The 10794-nt window shown below is 41.4% G+C and overlaps 1 long non-coding RNA gene across 2 annotated transcripts; it reads right to left on the reverse strand.

Moving 5' to 3' along the window:
- Window positions 1-1490: 1490 nt before the first annotated feature.
- On the reverse strand, window positions 1491-10456 carry LOC115162051 (uncharacterized). 2 transcript variants are annotated; one of them, XR_003869478.1, is made up of 3 exons: window positions 10234-10456; window positions 6431-6533; window positions 1491-2485 (listed from the first exon to the last, which is right to left on the reverse strand). It is a non-coding gene; the product is annotated as an uncharacterized LOC115162051 (long non-coding RNA). The 2 variants fall into 2 exon arrangements; XR_003869477.1 differs by lacking the exon at window positions 10234-10456 and adding an exon at window positions 8590-8836.
- Between the last annotated feature and the right edge of the window lie 338 nt (window positions 10457-10794).

Here is a 10794-nt window from a genome sequence, read left to right on the forward strand (position 1 = left end):
GAGCAGGAGATGTGAGTGACTGTTAGAGCAGGAGATGTGAGTGACTGTTAGAGCAGGAGATGTGAGTGACTGTTAGAGCAGGAGATGTGAGTGACTGTTAGAGCAGGAGATCTGTGTGACTGTTAGAGCAGGAGATGTGTGAGTGACTGTTAGAGCAGGAGATGTGAGTGACTGTTAGAGCAGGAGATGTGAGTGACTGTTAGAGCAGGAGATGTGTGAGTGACTGTTAGAGCAGGAGATGTGAGTGACTGTTAGAGCAGGAGATCTGTGTGACTGTTAGAGCAGGAGATGTGAGTGACTGTTAGAGCAGGAGATGTGCGTGATTGTTAGAGCAGGAGATTTGTGTTACTGTTAGAGCAGGAGATGTGAGTGACTGTTAGAGCAGGAGATGTGTGAGTGACTGTTAGAGCAGGAGATGTGTGAGTGTGTTCCTGAGTGTGTGTGCACCTTTTTAGTAGCAGTAGAGGGCAGAATTCCATTTAATAAATTAGAGCTTCCAGACGTTGATCAGAATGCAAGAGAGAAGGAGCCTCTGCTAAATGTTTTTGATATCTACCTCATTTTACTGCCATTCTACTTCTTCTTCTATTTCTTCTTCTTCTATTTCTTGAGGTTTCTAAACTAGGATATGGTGCCAATCAGGGACAGATGTTAGATGGAGGAGTTTGGAGGACCACCTCCAAGGTGTATGTTAACACCTGTCAGAGAAAATGAAATATTCCTATTTACCTTAACATTCAGCCTGTATTTAGCCGTTTGATTATAACCTATTCCTTTCGGAACAAAAAAGCAACCAATCCAAAATAACAGTATATTTATCACATGTAGGCCTACCTCCTGTACTCTTAGGAAGAGGGTTCTGTTGTTGTGGTGGTCTGTGAGGCTACAGTCCAGTGGTATCTAACCTAGAGTGATCAGGGAGCTCTGTAATGGTATTACCGTGACCACTATCCCCCAACATCTCTCACCATCTCCCACTCACATCAACCAAATTAGTTGACAACCAGGGAAAACCCAAAGGTATATATTTTTTTTAAATTCCACATTCTCTCAAATAGTTTCCTTCCCACATCTTTTCCCATCTAGTTGATATTTTCTACCCCCAGTCAGGTCAGCATGGTAAACAGCATTGTGGGTATTCAATCTGCATCAGTGACATCACTGCAACACAGGCCCCCTGTGCTGCTGCTCATTTCTTATTGGATAATCTGAAAGCAAATAACGCCAAAGAGCCAGTTGCATGGTAATAAATAGAATATGCCAATCAAATGAAGATTGTGTATCAGTTTGAACAGTGCTGAGAGTGACTCTCATGTGTATGTAATACTCTCTCAGGTTTGAACGCAGACAAGAGAGAGAGAAACAACAACACAGGATGTCTGTTAATATGCAAATGGCATGGAGTGTCACTTGGAGGAGGCGGCTTTCATATTTGTTGTATGAGCATGGTTGCTTTTGAAAATGTGAAATGAATAAATGGATGCATTCTGTGAATTCTAAATTGTAAGAAAATGGTTTATTATATAGCATTTTATAATACAGGCAGGTGCTAAAATATCAATCATTAATAACAGAAAGTGTTGATATTATATGATATAACAAGCATACAGGTGTTCTACTACGACCCCTACCAGTGTTACTGCCATCATCTCTACAACCAATTTAATATTATATTATAAAAAAAGAAAAAAGTCTTAGCCAAGAAAAATCCATTTACACTGTTATAATCAAATTACAATTATTGTTTAGCGACTGTAATGACTTAAATAAAACAAAATAAATAATTTAAGGTGAAAATTAATCAAAGAAATCAACAACAAAAACAAAAACAAACACATTGAAACAAAGAAACTAACCAACAAAAAAAACATGAGTTATCACAAGAAAATCACTCAATCTGACAGCTGGATTTACTCAGAGTGAGTCTATCCTCAAATTGGTGTCATTCCTGGCACTCAGCATTTAGCTCTTCATTGGATGATGAGGTGTGGAAGAAACAATTGAATGTATTTTCTGCAGGGGTGGAAATTACTACACTTTCTCATCGCAATTAAAACATACTTCAACCATCTCCTCCATGTTCAATTTGATCTTCACTAGAGATCACATTATGCAATCAGTCTGTTAGAGAGAGAAAGACAGGGCTGTCCGTTCCTCTACAGAGACTGACCGCATGGTGGACATGGCAGCGGTAAAGATCAAAAGCTACTCTTTAATGAGATACTGGAAGAGGAGGAAGGGCGGAAATCATGGTGTATACCAAATGGTAACCTGTTTCCCCTATTTCATTCATAACATTAGGGAATAGGCCAATGAGCCCTGGTCAAAAGTAGTGTACTATATAGGGAATAGGGTGCCATTTGAGACCTGGTGTGAATATTGAAATGTGATTTTTTTTTTCTTACCAACACAGTGCTGTGAACATTAGTAACATTCCTCCTGTTCCCTCAGCTCTGCCACAAGAAGGATAAGAGGTCGACATCATCTACGGGAAAATAAGGTTATTTAACAACGATGCCAACAGTCAAACTGTAATCTAGGAAATATGGAGATAAACCCGAACTAGACGTTCCTCCCTCCTTCCTCCTCAACTCGTTTCAGCATTGTTTCTTTACAGGGCAGCCAACCAGAGCTGTCACAGTATCCACAGAAGGTGGCTCCCCTCCCCGGTCGGGCGGTGCTCGGCGGTCGTCGTCGCCGGCCTACTAGTTGCCACCGATCTATGTTTCTGTGTCTTTTGGTTTTGTCTGTTTAGGTCCGCACCTGTTCCTTCTTTGTTATTAGTGTGTGGGGGGGGGGGGGGGTATTTAGTTTGTCCTTTTTGTTCAGGAATTCGTGCAGGATTGTTTTCATTGTCATTTAAGAAGGCAGGTGGTATTTTGCGCTGCCTTTGTATTCTCAGTGTGTTTTTTGGATTAGTCATTTTGGTATTCCCGGGCTGCGCCCCGTGCGTTTTTGTTTTGGAGCTATTCTCCTTTTGGGTGTTGTGCGTACCCTGCCTTGCGGCTACCTTATTCAACGGTGTAATAAACATCTGTGTTACCGGACCTCAGTCTGCTGCACTTGACTCTGCCCCTTTCCTGCTACCTAAGATAGTCGTGACAAGAGCTTTCTTACGCTAATCAGCAAAACTATGCTAATCAGTCTGTGAATCATAAAGAGCTACTTCATTTTTCACTTGTATGCGGGCAGGGACAGCAACGGGGACAAGAACAAGGATGTAGACAGGGATGGAGACAGGGATGGGACAGGGAAAGGGACAGGGATGGGGAAAGGGATGGGGACCAGGGATAGGGAAAGGGACAGGGATGGGGACCAGGGATAGGGATAGGGACAGGGATGGGACCAGGGATAGGGATAGGGACAGGGATGGGACCAGGGACAGGGATGGGGACAGGGATGGGACAGCGACGGGGACAGGGATGGAACAGGCATAGCAACAGGGATGGGACCAGGGCCAGGGATGGGGACAGGGATGGGACCAGGGACGGGGATGGGGACAGGGATGGGACCAGGGACGGGGATGGGGACAGGGATGGGACCAGGGACGGGGACAGGGATGGGACAGCGACAGGGACAGGGATGGGGCCAGGGACAGGGATAGGGACAGGGATGGGACCAGGGACGGGGACAGGGATGGGACCAGGGACAGGGATGGAGACAGGGATGGAACAGCGACAGGGACAGGGATGGGACAGCGACAGGGACAGGGATGGGACCAGGGACAGGGATGGGGACAGGGATGGGACAAGGATGTCTGGGTATTCTGGGGAGTCAGTTATGATGCATGGTGTACCTGTGAGAATGTGATCTCCCTAGTAGTTATACAATGACTAATCTAGCTACATCTCCCAGCCCAACAACAGCTCCTCATTAGAAACGTGTTAAGCACACGCTGTAACGTTATGGGTTTCTTTCAAAGGGGAGAAAGAGGGGAGGTTCTGCTTGCTTGTTGTTGAGACTGTCGTATGAAGGAAGGAGGGAAAAGGGGAGAAAACATATCTGAAAACATGAAAAATGTGTGGAGCGACAGATGGATGGTGGAATGGGGATAAAGGAACGATCCCTCAGAGTGACACCTGAAGTTGGTTTGCTAATTTATCCACATTGCTCTGACAACAGACAACGTGTATAGAAACCAGAGGAGGCTGGTGGGAGGAGTTTTAGGAGGACGGCCTCATTGTAATGGTTGGAATAGAGTAAATGGAACGGTACCAAACATCAAACACATGAAAACCACGTTTGACTCCAGTTCCATTTATTCTCTTCCAGCCATAACAATGATCATTTCCTCCTATAGCTCCTCCCACCAGCCACCTCTAATAGAAACATTCATATACATGTCACCACGGTGACACGACCAGGTACACAGAAGTACAAGTGTTTAGGCCTACCTCCATTTTGAATTCTGACAGTACGAGATGCTCAACATAATGGTTACATGAAACGGATATACAGCTTGGCTCTTGTGAGAGCAAATGTCTGAGGGTGAACCTGCAAGTCAGAGTAATTTGTTGGTATTCATTTAAGTTTTTCCAATTGGGATTTAGCTGAAACATCAGGTTTAGCTTGAGAGCAAGAATTTCTTATTGTTGTTGGACACGTGGAAAAATACACATACAGTATATGCCATTGCTTACTGCAATGTGGGTTTGATTGAGCCAAGGCCTACATATTTATAGGATACAGCTGAGGCATATCTGTGTGAGAAAAATCTTCCTCTGACTATACAGGGTTGTGTTCAGGCCTAGAAACCCGTAGAGGAGACAGCTGCCCTTGAAACAAATAAAAGAGGAGAGGAGGCAAGAAGCAGAGGAACAAAAAGACAAAGAATTCAGTGCGTTGCGAATGAACCCCAAGTTTTGCCATCCTTTCATCCACGTTAGCATATTCAGCAGAGAGAGAGGCTTTCATAAGTGACACGTTGAGCTTCCAGAGGGGCTGTGGTGTGTTCTGATAGCAGAATGGTGGGGGGGTTGGCGTCTTGCCGGGTTGGTGCCAGGGAGCCACGGATGGGAGGGAAGGAAAGGGGTGAGATCTATCTGTGCCCGATGTGGCACAACTTCTTCCTGTTTGTGGGGTTAGTGTAACTGGGACATTGTATCTGTGTGTGGTTTCCCCTCGTCTCTCTCTCTGTCTGAGTGACTACAGCTCTCTCTGACACAACATGGCCGACACCGTACTCCTCCGCTACACCCTTCACCCTGCGGCTTCCTCTGTCGTCTTTCTGCTTCCTGTCTGGCTTCCTGCCGAGTCCCATGTGCCCTGTGTGCCCCGCTTGCCCGCCCACCCACTTCCATGCCCTGGCAGTGCGGAGGTGTGCCCACCTGTGCTGTAGCTGTTGCCGAAGGGTGGCATGGTTTGGGGTTAAGCGTGATGACAGGAAGGATGAAATTATGCCCCCTCCTTTTTCCTTCATATTTACCAACCCACAAGTATCATGGCAGCCTCATATAGGCTACAGCTGAAGAGGGGGAGGAGGAGAGGAGAGGAGAGGAGAAATCTCTCTCTCTCTCCCTTTCTCTATCTCTCTCTCTTTAGCTTGGACATAGAAACACACTCCCCAACATAGAATACATGCTCTGCACACCACTGCAGGTCAGTGGTCCGTTATGCAGGATGGAGTGTGTGCATATACTTCATCTTGTGGTAATGTTAGCAGGGACCGATGTTGTTAAGTGTATAGGCATGACTAAGACCTGTAGCCTATGTCTACTTATATGTGTTCATTTTTTGTGTAGAGGCTATATGTGTTAGTTTTTGTTTGGAAATGTATATATTGTTTGGGGGAAGAAATCCTAAATGTAAAATGCAATAACTTTTCACTATCATTGCTTCTTTACTCATTTATTTAATACTATTTGTATTATTATTGATTACATTTTTTTAAAGTGAATTAATGATACATTTAAAAACGTCTTAAACGCACAAAACAAAACAAATATGAAAACGTCAGCTGCTTCAGGTTTTGTGCCTCCATTCATCATGGTAGCTTTTTGAATCATGTTTTTTTTTTACTCATATTAGTTATATTCAATTGAATTATGATCAGAATCATCAATCAAAACAAATTGTGTTCAAAGAAACGTTCTTATCATTATTTCTCGACAATCGTTCCTATTTCATCATTGAACAGCAAATTACTACAGCAGACTGGATGTGGGTTCACATGCAACAGCAAGTAACTTCAGTAAACTAACACTGTCTGAGACTGGAGAGAAAAGTAGACTGTGAAAGAAAGTTCATTCAGAAGTAGGGAATCAAACAACGAAAATAGAAAGCGAGAGAGAAAATAAGAAAAGCTGAAGGAGGAGAACAGGAGTCCACTCAGAGAGTGTCAATAGCCCAATTAACATTCCTGTAAACAAGGCCAACAAAGGCTACATTTGAATAACAGTGTCTACAGTATGTACGTCGATGTGGAACTTACCAATTATTCTGGAATCATAAGCAGTTTGCAGGGAATGTCTCTTTATTTAGCATCAGACCCACCGCGGCTCTGAAGACTAGCTGGTTCACGTCTCCTCTCCTGCCTACAGCGCAGAGAGAGAGAAAGAGAAGCCTTTGTTGGCTCTGATTTGATAACATATTGTAATCCCAGTTGCTTTAAATAATTTATAAAGTGTGGGTTTTCCTTAAAATAAATGACTGTGTTCTGCGAAGATTGATTCCATTCGTTTTATATGTGCATAATGAGATGGGGAATAATAAAGACAAGTTAATAGTTACATTTGATTCAATGTCCAAAATTAGGAAATTATTCTTACCAAAGTTATCTATAATAATAATATTATTAATAATAATAACAATAATGATACTTACTGTTATCATGAATTATCATTAACTACAATATTCATATTAACCAGAACATATTTCTAAAATGTGCATGTATAGACAGTCAATTGTGTTTCAATCTGAGATAACGCACAGCCTAAGACGAACACACACACACACACACACACACACACACACACACACACACACACACACACACACACACACACACACACACACACACACACACACACACACACACCTCCCTATCACTTTAGATTCATCTTTATCTCCTCATGTTATTTATGTAGCTGATTGACTCAATTAGCTCAACACAAGAGTACATAATGAATGCCCAAAATGGAATGCTGCTCTCAATAAATCTAAACATACTGTATATCTCAACAACAACATAGCTTCTATGACATGTACATAACTGCCATGAAACTGCTTCATACTCCAAAACCATTGTAATGTATTATATTACACTACACAAATTAATTACTGTCATTTAAACTAAATGTATGACTACATAGTTATAATTAGGGCTGTCAGAGTTAATCAGTTAACTTGAGTTAGCTTTTTGTAATATTTTTACAAAACATTTTTTTGCGATTAATCTCATTGTCTGAAATCATTAAAAATACACTGAAAACATCCAAAACACAATATATACAGCTAAAAACAACAATTCAATGTCAAAACAAGTTGACATTGAGGTTAAAGAAAGTGTGCTTTATCAATTGACCTGATTATGCTTACCATTACTTACCATTACAAAATCAATACTTTTTTGCAGCTCAATTTGAGCAAATTCGGAATTTGCGATTAATTGCGATTAATCACAGTAAATCCTGCGATTAACAAAAATGTTTGTTTTATTTATTTTTTGACAGCCCGAGTTATAATGTTCATCCATAATATATACAAAAATATGTGCAGAAAGTATGGCTGCAGATGTACACATTTTGAATATACATTTATGTATTTCAATTTCAATATGTACATGTTCACAGTAATTAATCTGAAAACGACTTTTGACACAATATCTAGTTATTCAGAAATAACATATGGTAGCCATACCTTACCATACCTCCCAATTGTTTTTTACACCTGACTGATTAATAAACTGTCAAAATAAAATGTTTATGTTGTGAAATATTTTCATCAATTAGCAGGCAATTCTATCGCCTCTGAGAGGAACGCTGGTCTCAAGTGAAACAAGACAATCATACAATAACACGTTTCTGTATTTTGTTATTTTCAATATCGTCAGACTCTTAAGGGGTTAAGTTTTTATTTTTCAAGTCATCCGTCCATTTCAATTTCAGACAAAGTGGATATGTTCTGCCAGGGACTGAGTTGACCCACACTTCTCTTCTACAGTGATAGGAATGTTCGCACGAATGTAAAACACATCTTTGTGCAAAGCTCTGTTTTTCCAACACATTCACAACTGAGTGCAGGTTGCTACCGGCGCATAACTCAAGCGTTCGCTGAAGTATGGATTCACTGTTTTCCTCAGCCGGTGCATTTTGCACTTCTTCTCCCCGATGCTATTAACTTTAATGTTGCAAGGCATCCCTTATATATTTATGGCAACCTCACAATTCACAAGGGTGCTATAGTCATGCATTGTTAATTGTTAATGCAAAATGCTTGTATCAAACAACACTGATCTTTGTCTGAGGGAAAAGAGTGGAGTAATTCTGTGGAGACTGTTGGAATCAGGAATGCTGTCTGTTGAGACAAAAACGGTTTGGAATTTTAGTTCTTAAAGTAAAGCACATATAAGATGGAAAGAAGTTAACCTACCTCCTGCCTGCCCTTCTCAAATCAGGAAGTTAAACTGCCTCCCGCCTGTCATCCCTCAAATCAGGAAGTTAACCTTTCACTCGCCTGCCCTCCCTCAAATCAGGAAGTTAACCTGTCTCCTGCTTGCCCTCCCTCAAATCAGAAAGTTAACCTGTCTTCTGTCTGCCCTCCCTCAAATCAGAAAGTTAACCTGTCTTCTGCCTGCCCTCCCTCAAATCCAGCCCAGTCTCATAGACTAGATGTAACACACTAAATGTAAATCTGGGATGCTCAAATTAGTATGATATGTTATGTTTGGTACTGTTACATAAGACAGATGGCTACTTAAGCCAAAAACAAAAGAAGGGTGGTTGGTCGGGGTGGATGGACATGCGTATAACTTGAACACCTAGCAACCCAAAGGTTGCGAGTTCTAATGTGATCACAGACAACTTTAGCATTTTAGCAACTTTTTAACTACTTACTACTTTTTAGCTACTTTGGAACTGTTTAGCATGTTAGCTAACCCTTCCCCTGACCCTAACTTTAGCCCTTTAACCTAACTCCTAAATTTTAACCCTAACCTTAACCCTAACCCCTAATCCTTAACCCTAGCCTAGCTAACGTTAGCCACCTAGCTATAAGTCATAACATGAAATCAAATGTTATTTGTTATATGAGCCAATTACTTACAGGTGTAGAACTTAGTGAAATGCTTATTTACAAGTCCTTAACCAACAATACAGTTTTAAGAAAAATACCTAAAAAAAAGAAGAAATAAAAGTAACAAATAATTAAAGAGCAGCAGTAAAATAACAATAGTGAGTCTATATACAGGGGGTACCGGTACAGAGTCAATGTGCGGGGGCACCGGTTTTGTCGAGGTAATATGTACATGTAGGTAGAGTTATTAAAGTGAATATGCATAGATAATAACAGAGAGTAGCAGCAGCGTAAAAGAGAGGGGCAATGCAAATAGTGTGGGTAGCCAGACTACTATCATAATTTTTTTGCGAATGCGTAACATATTGTATGTTTTGCAAATGCATAACATATAATAAGAATTGTAATTCGTAACATATCATATGAAATGGGTGATGGACATCCACAAATTAATACATACTGTGCATACAAAACGTAACATATCATACTAAATGGAGTGTCTCGGATTTACATACAGAATAATACAAAATGCTTTGAGACCAGGTTGTCAAATCAGGCAGAAGGAATCTGTCCCATTTTGTCGGGAGGATAAGCACCATGGTTAGGATTTTGCTGATTTTCATATAATGACTGGCAGCCATAACACCTGCCACTGTGAAATCCAGAAATTAGTATACTCAAGGGAAACAAATTGCTTTGTTGATGCAGAACTTGAAAAAATGCCTTTGACATTGACTGCCTGCACTTGCACAAGAAATATTGATATTTTATCTTACGTGCCACAATTTACAAAGATTCATGAGCACAACCCAAGGTGACCATGAAACAACAAACTCAACAGTGTAATTCTAAAGGCGACTTTTTATGGCTAATGTTGTTATTTGTGACTCTATCTGTGTATGTGTGCGTATATCTGCAGCAAAAGGTAAAGTCTAGGTTGACACCACAACACACACCAGTTCTAGAAGCGTCTCTACTGTGCATTCTGTGTTCTACTCTCACCCAACGTTCCGTCCCTGGGTCCTTAGCAGAACACTGCAGTACATCTGTCTTACAGGAAGATAAAGATCTCTCTGTACCCAAAGCTGCACTCCTTACTCCTTATCCTGTCAATCACACCCCCCAGTCTGTGAAAAATGTGCTGTCAACAGCTTGGCAGGGCTGTGGGGCTGCGCAGGGCGATGATGAGCGCTCATAGCAGCCTAGCAGGGTTCCCCTCCTCATCAGACTTAGAACAAAAGGAAGCATGGCCTCCGCTGCTGTTCTAAACACACTGCACAGAAACACAGAAAGAAACATGGCCTCGCTTAAATGTTTAACCCTCAACAGTCACTTCCTATGCTAGACTGATGTAGATGGTACATTTTAGAAGAGTAGAGATGCAGACCTCAAATGGACGATTGTTTAGGTGTGATGCAATTTCAGCATTTTCCACCACCTCTGAACACACACACACACACACACACACACACACACACACACACACACACACACACACACACACCATCAATCATCAACACATTCAAATGAACATCTTGATAAAAAATCGTGTCCCCTCCTCCC

This window comes from Salmo trutta, chromosome 25, assembly GCF_901001165.1.
Source record: "Salmo trutta chromosome 25, fSalTru1.1, whole genome shotgun sequence".
Taxonomy (NCBI): Eukaryota; Metazoa; Chordata; class Actinopteri; order Salmoniformes; family Salmonidae; genus Salmo; species Salmo trutta.